The sequence below is a fragment of the Macaca fascicularis genome, chromosome 12 (assembly GCF_037993035.2).
Source record: "Macaca fascicularis isolate 582-1 chromosome 12, T2T-MFA8v1.1".
Classification (NCBI taxonomy): domain Eukaryota; kingdom Metazoa; phylum Chordata; class Mammalia; order Primates; family Cercopithecidae; genus Macaca; species Macaca fascicularis.
In genome coordinates, this window is record NC_088386.1 from 124,498,633 (window position 1) to 124,517,293 (window position 18,661).

At 36.3% G+C, this 18,661-nt stretch overlaps 1 long non-coding RNA gene across 1 annotated transcript in view; it reads right to left on the reverse strand.

Annotated features, from left to right (window-relative positions):
* LOC135966457 (uncharacterized) overlaps window positions 1-18,219 on the reverse strand; it is a 125,216-nt gene extending 106,997 nt beyond the window's left edge. Inside the window, exon 1 of the long non-coding RNA XR_010579777.1 lies at window positions 18,075-18,219. This is a non-coding gene — a long non-coding RNA (uncharacterized lncRNA). The remainder of the gene's footprint in view (window positions 1-18,074) is intronic.
* Between the last annotated feature and the right edge of the window lie 442 nt (window positions 18,220-18,661).

An 18,661-nucleotide genomic window follows, 5' to 3' on the forward strand; every position in this document is an offset into this window, starting at 1 on the left:
GGTAATTTATGAAGAAAGTAGGTTTAATTGACTCATAGTTCTGTAGGCTATACAGGAAGCACGACTGGGAGGGAGTTTTTTTTCTCCAACTAGGATGAAAAGGGATTTTTTCTCCAACTAGGTGATATTCAGCTCATAGTCCTACTGAAAGAAACTGAAAGCTGTATTGAGAAACAACAACAAAACCCTTGCTGTTTGAAAAGATTGGAAAGCAGCAAGTGCAGCCAGCACTTAGGGGTACAAAACCCAGAGCGGGGGAAATTCATCCAGGTGAGCCATAGGTTCCTATTAGTCTCTCTTTGTGGTGTCAGACAACTAAACAGTAGGCAATGTCCTAAGACAAGGCTACCAAAGTGTGGTGCAGAGGGCCTCTGTAAACTGTTTACACCAATATATATTATTGAGATAATTAGAGTATGTGACAGATTTCGAAATATTTGTCATAATTTAACAGTAATTTTGGGTGCATTTTATCTAGTAATTTTAAAAACAAGAATATTTTGATGTCCTTTATGTCTTTTATTCAGTAAATCTTTTCAGTAATTCATACTTGCTGTATTTTATGGAAGTGCTATGTAGGGACAAATAAGACTTTTTTTTTTTTTTTTTTTTTTTTGAGACGGAGTCTCGCTCTGTTGCCCAGGCTGGAAAGCAGTGGGCAATCTCGGCTCACTGCAAGCTCGGCCTCGCAGGTTCACGCCATTCTCCTGCCTCAGCCTCCCGAGTAGCTGGGACTACAGGCGCCCGCCCCCACGCCTGGCTATTTTTTGGTATTTGTAGTAGAAACGGGGTTTCATCATGTTAGCCAGGATGGTCTCGATCTCCTGACCTTGTGGTCCGCCCACCTCGGCCTCCTAAAGTGCTGGGATTACAGGTGTGAGCCACTGCTCCCGGTCATAAGACATTTTCTACAAGTAAAATTTGAGACGAGCCAGCCTAGACTGTACAGCTATCTTATTGGAGAAAGGAAACAAATTGGAGCTCAGAGCTACAAGGCAGCCAGAATGCGAGGGTCCAAGGTCCCAGAGAACTAAAAGAACTAAGTCCAGTATTCCATACAAAAAGTACCCTTGAATTTGTCAGACCCTCAACTGCAAAAACCCAGAGTGAGAGACAGAGAAACTAAGCAGAAAACGACGGCTTAGAAACCAAAAACGCAAAAAAGGAAACTGGCATTTTCACGTTGATGAGGAGATACAAGTCAGAGCTCTAGACCTAACAAGGAGGAGAAGATCCTGGACTTTTTTTGCAGACTTTCAATAGAGATCCAAAGAATAAAGGCAAACAGGAAACACTTACAGGAGAAAGCCGACAGGAGAACAGGAAGTGAGCCAAATCTCCCGCACAATTCACTTTCAGAACCCTTGCTGCAAGGGAATCTGGGAAATGTGGACTTTATCTTGCTAACCTCTCCTACTAAAAGGAAGTCCTAATGCCTCCTTAGGTTGTCCAGAATTCATACACAATATTAAAGGTCCAAACAAAAACAAAAGTAGCCAAACACATGATCCCACTTAACATAATTCAACCACCTCCTGAACAAACAAAACATTCCCATTCTATCCCAAAAGGGAAGATCTACGTCTCCATCAGTACTTTTTCATTGCTATTCATTTGTCTCTTAGTTCAGTTACAATCTCATCTTACTGTCTTCATAATAGACTAGGTTATAAAGTCAGTGGCCATTATCGTGCTCTACATAAATAAAGTCAGTGGACATTATAATGCTCTATGTAAATAATAGAGGTGAGGGACAGTTTGGTGTGTATGTATATACACAGCAAAAATAAATATGAGTGCCTATTATGGCCCTCATTTTCACAAGGAAATAATAGTAACCTTACTAGGCGTGTATAACTTTTCTCCACTATTTACTTTCAGCCAGCACCTCAGAGGGTTAGTAAAGTTTAATTTCTTGGAGTGACCCAAGCTTTTATTTCTTTTTTTTTTAAAAAAAATATTTTAGTTTCAGAGGGTACATGTGCATGTTTTTTAAAGGGTATATTACGTGGTGCTGAGGTTTGAGCCTTATTGATTCTGTCACCCAAATAATGAACACAGCACCCAATAGGAAGATTTTCAGCCTTTTCCCCCTTCCTTCCCTCCCTCCCCACTTTTGAAGTCCTCGTTGTCTATTGTTTACATCTTTATGTCTGTGTTATGTCCAATGTTTAGCTTCCACTTATAAGTAAGAACATGAGATATTTGGTTTTCTGTTTCTGGGTTAATTCACTTAAGATAATGACCTCCAGCTGTATCCATGTTGCTGCAAAGTACACGATTTTATTCTTTCATGGCTGCATAGTATTCCATGCTGTATATGTATCACATTTTCTCAATTCACTCTACCGTTGATGGGCACCTAGTTTGATTCTATGTCTTTGGTATTGTGAATAGAGCTGCAATTAACATACGAGGGCAAGTGTCTTTTTTTGTAGAATGACTTTTCTTTGGGGTATATACTCAGTAATGGGATTGCTGGGTTGAATGGTTGCTTTGATTTTAGTTTTTTGATAAATCTCCAAACTATTGGAGGGGCTAAACAGTTTCACAGGGGCTGAACTAATTTTCATTTCCACCAACAGTATATAGGCATTCCTTTTTATCCACAGCCTCACCAACATCTGTTCTTTTTTGACTTTTTATACTAGCCATTCTGACGATTATGAGATATATGATTTACAATTCTTGATGATTACTAATGTTGAGCAATTTTTCATATGTTTATTGGGTGCTTATATGTCTTCTTTGGAGAAGTATCTGTTCATGTCCTTTGCTACATTTTAATGGGATTATTTGTTAAGTATTGATTTGTTTCTTATAGATTCTGGGTATTAGTCTTTTGTTGGATGCATAGTTTGATTTTGTGTGTGTGTGTGTGCATGCAGAAGCTCTTTAGTTTATTTAGGTCCCAATTGTCAATTTTGGTTTTTGTTGGATTTACTTTTGAGAACTTAGTTACAAATTCTTGCCTAGACCAATACCTAGAAAAGTACTTCCTAGGTTTTCTTCTAGGATTTTTATAGTTAGAAATCTTACATTTAAGTCTTTGATCCATCTAGGGTTAATTTTTTTATATACTGAGAGGAAGGGGCCCAGTTTCATTCTTCTGCATATGGTTAGCCAGTTTTCCCAGCACCATTTATTGAATAGGGAGACCTTTCCCCATTGCTTGTTTTTATTCAGCTTTATTGAAGATCAGATAGTTGCAGGTGTGTGACCTTATTTCTGGGTTCTTTATTCTGTTCCACTGGTCTATGTGAATATTTTTGTACCAGTACCATGTTGTTTTGGTTATTGTAGCCTTGTAGAATAGTTTGAAGTCTAGTAATGTGATGCCACTCGCTTTTTTTCTTTTTCCTTAGGATTGCTTTGACTCTTCGGGCTCTGTTTTGGTTCTGTATGAATTTTAGAACAGTTTTTTTTTTTTTTCAAATTCTGTAATAAATGGCATTGGTAATTTGATAGGAACTGTATTGAACCTGTAGATTGCTTTTGGCAGTGTGGCCATTTTAACTATATTGAATCTTCCTATCCATGAGCATGGAATGTTTTTGATTTGTTTGTGTCATCTATAATTTCTTTCAGCACTGTCTTGTAGTTCTCCTTGTAGAAATCTTTCATCCCCTTGGTTAAATGTCTTCTTAGGTATTTTGAATTTTTTTGTGGCTATTGTAAATGGGATTGTATTTTTTATTTGGCTCTCTGCTTAAATGTTATTAGTATATAGAAATGCTACTGATGTTTGTACATTGATTTTGTATCTGAAAACTTTACTGAAATCATTTATCATGTCTAGGAGCCTTTTGGCAGAGTCTTTAGGGATTTCTAGGTATAGAATCATATTATGAGTGAAGGGAGACAATTTGACTCCTCATTTCCTATTTGGATACCTTTTATTTCTTTCTCTTGCCTGATTGCCCTGGCTAGGACTTCTAGTTCTGTATTGAATAGAAGTGGTGAGACTAGACAATCTTGTCTTGTTCCAATTCTTTGGGGGAATGCTTTCAGCTTTTGCTCATTCAGTATGATGTTGGCTGTGGGTTTGTCACAGCTCTTATTATTTTGAAGTATTTGAAGTATTATTATTTTGAAGTATGTTTCTTCAATGCCTAGTTTATTGAGGGTTTTTATTATAAAGGGATATTCAATTTTATCAAATGCTTTTTCTGTCTATTAAGATGATTATATGGTTTATGTTTTTAATTCTGCTTATGTGGTGAATCCCATTTATTGATTTGCATATGTTGAACCAACCTTGCATTCTAGGAATAAAGCCCACTTGATCATGGTGTATTAACTTTTTCATGTGCTCCTGGATTTGGTGTGCTAGTAGTTTGTCAAAGATTTCTTCATCTATTTTCATCACATATATCGGTCTGATGTTTTCTTTTTTTATTGTGCTTTGCCAGATTTTGAGATCAGGATGATACTGGTTTTGTATAATGAGTGAGAGAGGAATCCCTCCTTAATTTTTTGGAATAGTTTTAGTATGGTTGGTACCAGGTCTTCTTTTCACATCTGATGAAATTTGGTTGTGAATCCATCTAGTCCTGGGCTTTTTTTATTGGTAGTATTTTTATTACTGATTCAATTTCAGAACTCATTATTCATCTGTGCAGGATTTCAATGTCTTCCTGATTCAATCTTGTGAGATCATGTATTTCTAGGAATGTATCCATTTCATCTAGTTTTTATAATATGTGTGCATAGTGGTATCCCTGTGGATTTTGTGTATTTCTGTGGGATTGGGTGTAATGTTACTTTTTTTACTTCTCTTTGTACTTATTTGGATCTTCTCTATTTTTTTTACTTTGTTAACCCAGCTAGCAGTCCATCCATCTTGTTTATCCTGTTGAAGGGCAAGCTTTTTATACTATTGATCTTTTGTATTTTTTTTTTTTTTGACTTTAATATCAATTAGTTCTGCTCTAATTTTAGTTATTTCTTTTCCCCTTTTTACTTTGGGATTCATTTGTTTTGCTTTTTTTAGTTTCTTTAGGTGTGATGTTGCTAATTTGAGATCTTCCTGTCTTCTTGATTTAGGCATTTAGTGCTATAAACTTTCCTTCTTAAATACTGAATTTTCTGCATCTCAGAGATTTTGGTATGTTGTGCTTCTAATTTCATTTGTTTCAAATAATTTTTTTAAATTTCTGCCTTTTTTACTGTTTACTCAAAAGTCATTCAGGAGCAAGTTTTTTAGTTTCCTTGTGATCGTGTGGTTTTGAGAGTTTCTGTTGGTATTAATTTCTATTTTTACTCTAATGTCATATAATAATATGCTTAGTATGATTTTGATTTTTCTGAATTTATTGAGATTTGTCCTATGACCGAGCATCTGGTAAATCTTAGAGTATGTTCCATGTGCAGATGAAAAGAATACTCTGTGGTTGTTGGATGGAGTGTTCTATAGATGTCTATTAGATCCAATTGGTCAAATGTCTAATTTAATTTCAATTTTTTTTTTTTTTTAGTTTTCTTCCTCAGGGATCTATCTAATGCTGCCAGTGGGCTGTGGAAGTACCCTGCTATTATTGTGTGGCTGTCTATGTTTTTTCCCAGGTGTAGAAGTATTTGTGCTCCAATATTCAATATAGAGGTATTTAGGACAGTTAAATCCTCTTGTTAAGTTGAAAGCTTTATCATTATGTAATGCCCTTCTTTGTCTCCTTTTTATTGTTGATTTAAACACTTGTTTTATATGATACAAGAATAGTGACCCCTGCTCTTTTTTGATTTCCATTTGCATGATAGATCTTTCTACAACCCTTTACTTTGAGTCTGTGCGTGTCATTACATGTGAGATGGGTGTCTTGAACACCACAGAGGATGGCTTTTTTTTTAAATCCAATTTGCTATTTTGTACCTTTTTAGTATAGGATTTAGGATATTTATATTCAAGGCTAATATCAAATTAGCCACCAATCGCCATAAGCTAAGTGAGAGAGTTACTCTCTGTATTAGTCCATTCCCATATGGCTATAAAGAACTACCTGAGACTGGGTAATTTATGAAGAAAAGAGGCTTAATTGACTCACAGTTCTGTAGGCTATACAGGAAGTATGCCTGGGAGATCTCGGGAAACTTACAATCACATTGGAAGGGTGAAGGGGAAACAAGCGTGTCTTACCATCATGGAGCAAGAGAGACAGAGAGTGAAAGGGGAAGTCCTACACACTTTTAAACAACCAGATCTTGTGAGAACTCACTTATGAGACAGCACTAGGGGGATGGTGCTAAACCATTAAAAACCACTCCCATGATCCAAATGCCTCCCACCAGGCCCCACCTTCAACATTCAGGATCACAATTAAACATGAGATTTAAGTGGGAACACCAAATCATGTCATTCCACCCTTAGTCCCTCCCAAATCTCACATTCATCTCAAATTTCAAAACACAATCATGCCTTTTCAACAGTTCCCCTACTCTTAACTCATTTCAGCATTAACTGAAAAGTCCATGTCCAAACTCTCATCTGAGACAAGGCAAGTCCCTTCTGCCTATAAACCTGTAAAATAAATTACAAGTTAGTTAATTCTAAGATACAATGGAAGTGCAGGCACGTGGTAAATGCTGTCATTACAAATGGGAGAAATTGGCCAAAACAAAGGGGCTACGCAGGCAAGTCTGAAACCCAGCAGGGCAGTCATTAAAACTTAAAGCTCCAAAATAATCTCCTTTGACTCCATGTATCACATCAGGCCACACTGATTCAAGGGGTGGGCTCCCAGGGCTTTGGGCAGTACAGTGTCCTCTGTGGAGTACAGTGTCCATGGCTACTTTCAGGGGCTGGCATCGAATGCCTGCAGCTTTTCCAGGTGCACGGTGCAAGCTATTGGTGGCTCTACCATTCTGGGGTCTGGAGGATGGTGGCCTTCTTCTCACAGCTCCACTAGACCATGCCTCAGTGGGAACTATGTATGGAGGATCTAACCCCACATTTCCCCTCTTCACTGCCCTAGTAGAGGTTCTCCATAAGTGCTCTTCCCCTGCAGCAGACTTCTGCCTGGATATCCTGTTGTTTCCATACGTCCTCTAAAAGCTAGGCAAAGGATCCCAAACCTCAATTCTTGCCTTCTGCATACTTGCAAGCCCAACACCAAATGGAAGCCACCAAGACTTGGGGGTTTGACCTTCTGAAACAATGACCCAACCTCTACCTTGGCCCCTCTTAGCCATGGCTGGAGTTGGAGCAGCTGGGATGCAGGGTATCATGTTCCAAGGCTGCACAGGGCAGCAGAACCCTGGGCCTAGCCCATGAAACCATTTTTTCCTTCTAAGCCTTCAGGCCTGAGATGGGAAGGGCTGCTGCAAAGGTCTCTGAAATACCCTGGCGGCATTTTCCCCATTGTCTTGGCTATTAGTATTTGACTCTCCTTTACTTATGCAAATTCCTGCAGTCTTAAATTCCTTCCCAGAAAATGGGTTTTTCTTTTGTATCATGTGGAAGGGCTGCAAATTTTCCAAACTTTTATGCTCTGCCTTCCTTTTAAATATAAGTTCTAGTTTCAGGTCAAAGTAATGACTTTTGAGTATAGGCTTTTAGAAGCAGCCAGGCCGCATCTTGAACACTTTGCTGGTCAGAAATTTCTTCCACTAGATACCTTAAATCAACTCTCTCAAGTTCAAAGTTCCACAGATCTCTAGAGCAGGGACACAATGCTGCCAGTATCTTTGCTAAAGCAAACATACTGCTTTAGCCAAGAGTGAACTCTACTCTAGTTCCCAATAACTTCCTCATCTCCGTCAGAGACAACCTCAGCCTGGACTTCACTGTCCATATCACTATCAACATTTTGGTCATAACCATTCAACAAGTCTCTAGGAAGTTCCAAACTTTCCCTCATCTTCTTGTCTTCTTCTGATCCCTCCAAACTGTTCCAATCTCTGCCCATTACCCTGTTCCAAAGTTGCTTCCATATTTTCAGGTATCTTCATAGCAATGTCCCACTTCTCTGGTACCAATTTTCTGCATTAGTTTGTTTTTATACTTCTATAAAGAACTATTTGAGACTGTGTAATTTATGAAGAAAAAGATGTGTAGTTGTGTATTAGTTCATTCTCATGCTGCTAATAAAGACATACCGCAAACTGGGTAATTCATAAAGGAAAGACATTTAATGGACTCACAGTTACACATGACTGGGGAGGCCTCACAATCATGGCAGAAAGTGAATGAGGAGCAAAGTCACATCTTACATGGTAGAAGAGAAGAGAGCATGTACAGGGGAACTCCCCTTTATAGAACCATCAGATCTTGTGAGACTTATTTGCTATCACGAAACAGCATGGGAAAGACCCACCCCCATGATTCAATTACCTCCCACCACAGTCTTCCCATGACATATGGGTATTTGGAAGCTAAAATTCAAGATGAGATTTGGGTGGGAATACAGCCAAACAATATCATTCTAACCCTGGCCCCTCCCAAATCTCATGTCCTCACATTTCAAAACCAATTATGCCTTCCAAATAGTCCCCCAAGGTCTTAACTCATTTCAGCATTAACTCAAAAGGCCATAGTCCAAAGTCTTATCTGAGACAAGGCAAGTCCTTTCTGCCTATGAGCCTGTAAAATGAAAAGCAAGCTTGCCAATTCCTAAATACAATGAGGGTACCAGCATTGGGTAAATACATCCATTCCAAACGGGAGAAATTGGACAAAACGAAGGGGTGCAGTCCTCATGCAAGTCTGAAATCTAGCAGGACAGTCAAAACTTAAAGCTCCAAAATGATCTCCTTTGACTCCATGTCTCACATCCAGTGTATGCTGATGCAAAGGCACACCTTACATGTCAGCAGGCGAGGGAGAGCATGTGCAGGGAGATTCCTCTTTATACAACCATAAGATCTTATGAGTCTTATTCACTATCACAAGAATAGCACAGGAAAAACCCAACTCCATGATTTGATTGAATCCCACTGGGTCCCTCCCAGACACATGAGCATTATTACAGTTAAAGGGGAGATTTCAGTGGGGACACAGAGTCAAACTATATCAACTTGACTCACAGTTCTGCAGGCTGTACAGGAAACTTACAATCATAATGGAAGGGAGAAGGGGAAGCAAGCATGTCTTACCATCACGGAGCAGAAGAGAGAGAGTGAAAGGGGAAGCACTACACACTTTTAAACAGCCAGATCTTGTGAGAACTCAATCATGAGACAGCACTGGGGGGATGGTGCTAAACTATTAGAAGCCACCCCCATGATCCAATCACCTCCCACCAGGTCCCACCTCCAACACTTGGGCTCACAATTCAGCGTGAGATTTAGGTGGGGACACAGAGGTAAACCATATTAGTTCCTTAGAAGTCTCAGAAGGAATCAACCCTGATGACACTTTGATCTTGAACTTCTAGCTCTCAGAACTGTGAGACAACAAATTTCTCCTGTTTAAGTCACTCAGTTGCGGTACTTTGTTATGACAGCTCTAGCAAACTACTATAATGGGAGCAAATAAAAACTACTATAGTAGAAGTGAATAAAATCATTTTCCTTTCTAATTTTTGGTTCCTAGAACTCTATACTCTGGTTACGGGAGGAACAACATCATATATTCGCTGCTCATTTTGTACATTTACTGCAGCTTTTACAACAATGCTTGACTCTCATGATACATTTTCTCCCATATGATGTTGACTACTTAGTAGATCATTCCTCCATATTATATGAGTAACTGCTTCTGGAGGATGGCGTGTATATTAAGATCAGTGAGTCACATAGACATGACTCTCTTGCTTCTTGAACTCCTTGGTCTGAGGTAATATTGCATGGAATATTGTGATGGTGAATAAGCATTTAGTGACTCTTCAAATGATGGTTTTGAACAGAGCATTATAGGAATAGATAGAGGCCAATCTATGTGAAAATAATTGTTTGGCCTAAAGAGGGAAAAGGTTTCCATGTAATAAATTTTCTGTCAGGTGAATGGTTGTTGCCCTGGAATATCACACCTTTTTAGGGGCTCAATATTGGTCTGTATATTGGAGACTGAAAAGTCAGCAGTTGTTAACCTTGGTTAAGCATATAGTTGAACTCACATGGCATCACCACACCTGCCAGTATGTCCCGCTAAGAAAACACTGGCGTGACTGGTGAAAGAAGCTCACTGACATCCAGAGAGTGGTGCACCTATTCTGAGTACTGAGTCCTAAGTATCTTCAGAGTGTACATTAGAGACAAAAATTCTAACAACACAAATTGCTTTCACTCTGCTGTCATTCTGAGAAGCCTACTTACATGCCACTTTCCCAGACTTTGCTGTTGGTAACCTTGTTTCTTCCAAACATCCAACCATCTTGCCAAGCCATCAGCTTCTAATTCATTGGTATAGATCTACATATCTAGATATTTTTCTTTCCCAGAAATAAAAGGAAAACAAAATGAACTTCTTGTAGGTTTCCTCAATGCGAGGATTATTTTCTCCACTGACCTTTAGGGCCACCCCTAAGTCTGACAATATTGTTTTAGGATTCCATTTCCAGATGGAATAGGATATTTTGTTAAATCATATGTTTTTCAGGGTTTAATTTTTTTCTTCCTCAGTCTACAGTCCTGTAAATTCCTCAGTGGGTGGAGTAAGAAGTGGCAATATATCCAGAGTCAATACTGAGAGTCATTGGCTCATGCAACTTGTTTATTCCTCCAGAACCTACTGGAGCCCACTAATTTATTTTAGCTTTTCTACTTGATAATGGAGGACTTATGAACACACCAAAATTGACAGCTTGAAGAATCAGATAACAATCATCCCATAATAAGCATCTTAGGTCACATGGCCACTTGATGCACCTAATTAGTGGTGCGGCTTGTGCATCCAGAACGCTACCTCAGGAGAGTCTAGGAAATATCATTTAGGCTTTTGAGGCTTGGCAGCAAGAAGGAAGGTAGAATATGATACTGATGTTCTATCTGACATATGTTGTCTTTAGGTTCGTACTTCTGCAATTCTACCTTACAAACTATTGTCAGAGTAATCTATTTAAAGTACAAGTATGACCACAGAATTCATGGTTTCCTATAAGTTACAAACAAAAGTTCTATAGCATGGCATACTGTTTTTAAATGGTGTGAACCCAGGATCCCTCTCTAGTCTCATCTATTACTGCAAACACTCTTTACATTCCAGATAAAACAACTTAGACTTATTGAGGGCTTACAGTATATTAGGCACTATTCTAAATTGTTTGCATATATTACGTTGTTTAATGTTTAGAACATTTTGAGATGGTGCAATGGTCAATTTTATGTGTCAAATTAGCTGAGCCATGGTGCCAAATATGATTCGGGGTAATTTCTGTGAGTGTGCTTCCTTGGATGAGATTAACATTTAAATTGATGGATTTTGAGTAAAACAGATGGCCTTTGGTCTTGAATTCCAACATCAGCTCTTCCCTTAATCCTTAGACTACTGGCCCATCCTACAGAATTTGGACTCAGCCTTCGTAATCGCATGAGCCAATTCCTTTAAATAAATCTCTCTATATTCACATTCTCTTGCTTCTGTTTCTTTAAAAATGCTAACCATTATAGGTGGATAATGCTAGTATTCCCATTTTTTAACATGGGAAGATTTAACTTCAGGGTTACCAAGCCAGTAAGTATTAGGCCTGCTATGGAAATCTAAACAGTCTGATTCCAGAGTCTATACACTTAATTATCATCCTCTACTGACTCTCATTATAAAATGGGGTTGAGTTCCAGTTTCTTGTACACATCACGTAAACTCAAGTTTTCATGCCATTGATCATGCTGCTCCTTCTTCCCGGAAGACACTCCTACTCATCCTGCGATACCCATCTTAGTCATTATTTCTTCCAGGCATAAGTCACTGCTCTCTGCATCCCTCACGATGGGGCTAAGTGCCCCATATAGAGCTTAGACAGTGGTTAGCACCTGAAAAATATAAAAGCTCAACAAATGCTTTTTGAGTTGAATTAGATTTGTGATAAATTATCCATGAAGTTAGTAATTTAATAAAATATAATGATTTACCTTACTTACTATATTTTGACAGTTAGATTTTGCTTTGTATATTTGAAGGGTAGTTCACCACATGGCGAGAATGCTGCAAAGACATTATGACCATCATCGTTACAGGAAATACTGCACAAGAGACTAGATACTTATTTTAACTAAAACCTAAAATCATTTCTGAACTTTAAATAATTGTTAGTGTATGTGTAACCAATTAAGAGTAATTAAATATATCTAAGATTAAACATGTTTTACATACTTCTAATAAGTTTCTTTATAGTTTATCAAAAGTGAGTTTTAAAAAATATAATAGACTTTTCAAACATGACCATCAGACAGTGGAGCTAAATGCCCAGAAGGCAGAAGTGAAAATTGGAGAGAAAATGAATGAATGGGTTGCTGTCAGGAAGCATACACAGTCACATACGCAGCTCCTGAAGTAGGGGGTCAGGTGCATATTTCCCGATGGACTGGTCCACAGGGACTTGCAACAGCAGTGATCTATTATTATTTTGGTTTGTCACATGATATTAGAAAATTGAAAAAAAAAAAAAAAGAATGTTTGCCTGAATTTAAAAAATAAGTGGATAAATTTGTCATACCTCTAAGTGATTTGATGCAATTAAGAGCTACTGGCCTGGTGTGATGGCTCACGCCTGTAATGCCAATACTTTGGGAGGCCGAGGCAGGTGGATCATCTGAGGTCAAGAGTTCAAGACCAGCCTGACCAACATGGTGAAACCCCATCTCTACTAAAAATACAAAAATTAGCTGAGTGTGGTGGCACGTACCTGTAATCCTAGTTACTCAGGATGCCAAGACAGGAGAATCGCTTGAACCAGGGAGGCTGAGGTTGCAGTAAGCCAAGATCATACCATTGCACTCCAGCCTGAACAACAAGAGTGAAATGTCATTAAAAAAAAAAAAGCTAATGATGACCATTTCATACCAATATTTAGTAACTGGACAAATTAAGTACTCAGTAAATATTTGTTAAATAAGTAAATCAATGTATGAAGTTTTAGTTTTTAAATAATCAACTTAAATTTCATTAGTAATAATTTTGTTTATTAGAATCATATTAATGCTTATTTCTTCTAATTAATCATCACAGTATATCAATTTATTATTTGGTGTGTTTTTCTTGATTTATTTTCAATTTTCTTTGAGCCAAAATGTAAAAGCGACAGTGAAAAAGGGGATAAAAGCTAATAAAGTTCATAATCATAGTTTTAATTACATAATGAGTGAAAAGGTAATAAAATATCTCTCAGAGTTTTTTTATAAGCCCCAAATGTCTTTTCGTCTAAATGAGAGGATTATAAATAAATACTGGGGAGCTGGTTTGTTGAAGTATAATTAGCATGAGATTTAAAATAAAGACCTGATTCAACTTTCAGTGGGGTTGGTGATAAATATCTCAATGGATTGTTGTATTTTGTAAACACTGAAGTGCTGTAAAATGCTATTTTATTGATTTTTACTGTAGAAAGTTCTTTGATTAAATTATGATATTTAGCATTATCCCTAAGGTAGCTTGATTTAATGGGAAAAAGATACAGCCCTTATGACATTTAATGTGGGTTGGCACACACACATACCCACTCTCTAACCCCCTTCTGGATTCTGCTTCTCAACTCATGAGGCTGGAAAGCTAAAAACTATCCTTCTTAGAGTTTTTTTCAGCTGGGTATGGCCACATAATTCAGTTCTGTACAATAATTGATACACAAGCACAAGTATAGAAGTGCCATCTTCCTTCCTGTCTAGAATGAGGATGTGATGTTAGGGTCTTCAATAGTTTCCATGGATCTGTGAGAGAAAGTGAAAAGAAGTAAAGAGGGTTCCGCTCTTAACCTGTGCTCCTACCACTGAATTTACTGTTATATGAGAAAAAGAATGTCCCTGAATCTTTTAATTCACAAATTAATTGGGCTCTCCCTTGCAGTTGAATGCAAACCCTAACTGAGACATTCTTTGGTGTGGAATGGATAAAATTTCATTTTATCACTTACCAGTTGTGTGACATGAGCAAAAATAACTTGTGTGACAGAGATTGGTGAGGGAGGTATCCACCTGCAGGTGTGATCCAAGGACTAATGTGTTAGGCACCTAACAGTCTTTCTGGCATATAGTAGACCCTGGATAGTGAAAATAACACACAGGTTATTTCCCTTCTCTTGTAGCTAGAAGTTGTTTGTCAATATATTATATAATTATTTACACACGAACATACAAATTATTTTAAAGAGGACTCCTCAGGCAATTCATCATAGTCAGGACACAAAATAAAACCTATTGATCATATTAGACACTAAACAAATCCCAACACTCTCTCCTTTCTGTTGTGTGCATAAGAACAGTTCCAGGAAAAATGAACTGAAAAAGAATTTTAATTATTAATTACAATTTGAAACTAAAAGAAAGTTTGACACTGAAAGCATTGTTTAAATAATGTCAGTTTAAAATGTACTATGCCTACTGGAAATGTGGATTGATACTCAATAATTTTATTTTGAAATAAATATAGCAATAACTGTTCCATATAACAATGACTGTGAAATAAGTATATCAATAATCATACTGCTGAATACTTTTTGAATACTTATATTTCATCACATTCTGAATACTTTGCTGCTTTCCATCAAGAAATAACCTAAGTCAAAGAAAATTCTTACCATAAAACTGTCTTATAAAAATACATTTTTCTTTTTTCTTTTATGAGAAAAAAATCCAAATAACATGAATGAACACTTTTTAAATCTTTTTAAATATGTTATATTACAGTATTTAAAAACATAAATATCTTACAGTATTTTAAAATATGTTATATTACAGTATTTAAAAAACTAGAATTACACATTGTAATTTGGGGAGTGAGAGTAGATGAGACAGGAGAAAAAAAAGAAAAATGACTTGGATGGCTTTTGGGTTAGAATTGGTTGACCTTTATGTAAGTACCTGAAATAGTATTTCCCTTTTCTGAATTTGATTATGGTCAATTAGGTATTCTAGCCAAACCTCCGGCTGAAAAATACTATACATAAAGGATAAAAAATATATATATTTTAAATTTCATAAATATGAAAGTGAGGAATTACTAGGACAAATTATCAAGAGGAAAACAGGGAGGTAACTAGCAGAGCAGCAACTTCTGCCCTGAGAGAATGTGACAGTTTTGGTAAACTTAACATTTTACTTTGATAGCCTTATGGAGTGAGCAAAAGAACCAAATCAAAGCCCAGAGCACACCTAACATAGAAAGTCTAGTAAAAGACTTAATCCCCAAATAAACTGGAATCTGAAAGTGCTAATCTCTCAAAATAAATGTGAACCATACCTAATAGAGCTGTTCCAGACCATGAGCAATGCAGGCTTGTGCTTCCTTGGTGGTCCAAGGAACCTCAGCATAGAGTTCTACTTAAGGTGGTCCCTAACTAGTTGTGCCCTAGAGCCTGGCAATAACAAATGAAAATCCTCTTTGGAAGAATGTACCCTTACCCTAAATCTTAAAATATCAAGCTCGTTTTTTTGTTTTTTTTTTTCTAAGTTAACTTGCCAGCACAAATAGGTACCATATGACATAATAAGCAGAAATAATAAATGAACAAAAAATAGAAGTACAAATAATAGAAGTATAATACATCATATATTGGAATACACAATAGATTATAAAAACTATGCTTACTGTGCTTAAAAAATAAAATTGATAAACTTGACAATATTAGTAAAAAATATGAAGCCATAAAAGATGACAGAATAGATTTGAAGAAGAAACAGACTATCCAGGAATAAAAAAATAGCTGAAATTTAAAAGTCAATGCATAATAAGGGGATAGGAGTCTATAAGTAAAACAATAGTGGCCATATATAAATAATGATTGTATGTGAATTACAACCATATCAGGATCATTTTATGATTCTTTTCCTTTCTCCTTTTGTGTATGTTTAAACATTTCCATCATTAATATATTTTTTAAAAACCCTCCATTCATGCAATTAGCAACAAATTAGAGACAGCTGCAGAGAAAGTTAATGAACTGGACATTATCCAGAGTGCAGCATAAAGAATTAAAAAAGAAAATAAATAAGTAAATAAATAAAGTGAAGTTAAAAGACAGAGGATAGAAAGAAAAGGTCTACCATATTTTAAATCAGAAATCTAGCAAGGAAGGAGAAAAAGAATGAGTCAGAGGCAATAGTTGAAGAAATAATGGGTGAGAATTTTCACAACTGTTAGAAGTGACCAATTCACAATGCAAGGAAACTAGCAGATTTCAAGCAAGATAAATTAAAAATTCACACATTATAGTAAAACTGCAGAAAATCAAACATAAAGAAAGCAATTTTAAAAGTAGCTGGAGAGAAAAGACACATTACAAGGAACAACAGCAGAACTGTTAGCTACCTTCTCAGTAACTACAATGACACTGTGGCTTTAAAGTGGTGAGAAAGAGAATTTATGATGTATGGTTATATACGCAGTAAAGTTTTTTTTTAAAAAATAAGACAAAATAAGGAAGCTTTCAAATGAACAAAAACTTATGAAAAATTATCATCAAATATGAACCACACCTAATAGAGCTGTTCTGTTGTTATTAAAATAAATTACAAAGGATATATTTCAGGCAGAAACAAAATTATTTCAGACAGAGGGTCAAAAGGTGCAGAAAACAATAGTTTTGACAAGTTAATTAAGAATGTTACAATTTCTAGTATAATGATTAAAAGGATAAAACCAGGTATGAACAATAAAATGCAGGAAATGCGAGGGTTGATTTGAAACTCAAGAAGAACAATAATTATATTGAGAGGAATGGAACTGGTCTAATTAAAAGGCATGGATTTTCATGCTGAGTGAGAGGGGAAAATGTCTGTATGCAGTTTATAAAAGACACACCTAAAACCTGTGGAAAATTTTAAAATTAAATGTCAGGAGAAGATATCATACAAGTAATACTGGGTATTAGGGAGGTGATTTTCCTACCTCAGACCAAAAGATCTAAAGGACAGATGAATTATTATTCAGATGATTAAGATTACTTTATGATAATAATAAAATTTATGAAGAAGAATAAACATTCTAAATCTGTACATAGTTATTAACGTGACCTTAAATATAAGAACTATAAAAATGACAAAGCCAAAAGGAGAAATAAGCAAACCCAAATCATAGGAGGAAATCATAACTTAAGTTATCAGTAATGGATAGAAGAAACAGACAAAGTTAATAGTAAGAATTTATAAGATTTTAATAATACAATTAACAAATGTAACCAAATGAACATACTGGACTATAAAACACTGCATGTTATAAGTACATAATATACTTTTTTTCCCCCAAGCACTTCTGGAACATTTACAAAAATTAACCATATGCTAGGCCTTAAGGATAAGTGTCAAAATTTTTAAATAACTAAAATAATAGAGCATATGTCTTCTTATTTCACTAAATTACTAGAAATAAGAAACAAACTAAAAAAATCCCTATATGCTTAGAAAAAAATTCAGGCCAGGGGCCAAAGCAGTCACAAAGAAAATCAGAAAAAAATTGGAAATATAATATATCAAAATGTGTGGGAAGCAGCTAAAGCAGTAGACAGAGCAAGAAGAAAGGCTGGAAATCTGTGTTGAGACACTTAAAAAAGAAGAGTAAAATAAGCCCAAAGAAAAAAATAGACACTATATTAATAAAATGGAAAACCGGCATATATTACACAGGGTGAACAAAGATAAAAGCAAATTTTTAAAGACCATATAACTGGTAACTCTCTAGAAACAATGGTCAAGTAAGAAAAAAAAATGAGAAGGCACAAATGATCCATATCAAGAATAAAAGGAGAAAATTACAAAAGATGCTGAAGACATGCAGATTAACAAAACACTAGGAATGGCAGCCACAGTGCATTGAGAGACAGCAAGCTGAGAAGAAATTCAAAGAGAAACTAATAGAGACAGCAATGACTTCTTTTCCATAACACACATTCATCTTGTTTGTTCCTCAGAGTGTAATATGAAAATCCATGAACACCACCTATGTGAATATCATCATGTATGCTTTAGTAGACGGAAAGCACAAAATAAAACACCTTAAACAACAGGATTCTAGGTGACTTGTCTAACAGGTAAAGGCACCAGATTTTCTTCTTAAAACCACCAATATTAGCTCAGCAGCCTGAGGTTTCGGTGTACATTACAGCAGGAGCCAAAATGAATATCACAAACCAAGGGAAAAAACAGGGCTTTTGGAGACGGAAAGACCTTGACTCTTAAAAGCATTGGAACTTCAGGGAAAGTTGCTTCATCCCCCTCAGTCCCTATTTCTCATCTGTCAGCGTGAGTGATGTATGACCTAGTCACAAGGTCATTAAAAAGATGACATGAGATGATTCAGTAAAACACAGATTCTGGAACATATTGGGTTTCAGTAAATATGACCTCCATATGTTTAACCAGTATTTGACAATCGTTATACATATATCTATAATTACAGTACAGAAAATGAATATAAGAAAGGGAGGATATAGTAATTCTTTAAAAGATATCCATTGCGCCAAGAAAATGACAGAAAACAAACCACTTTTCACTATAAAACTCCCTGCTGTAATAGTTTGTTTGAAATGGCTACAGTCTGAGAATTCTATTCTAACTGCCCTTAATAAATGGCATCTTGTGA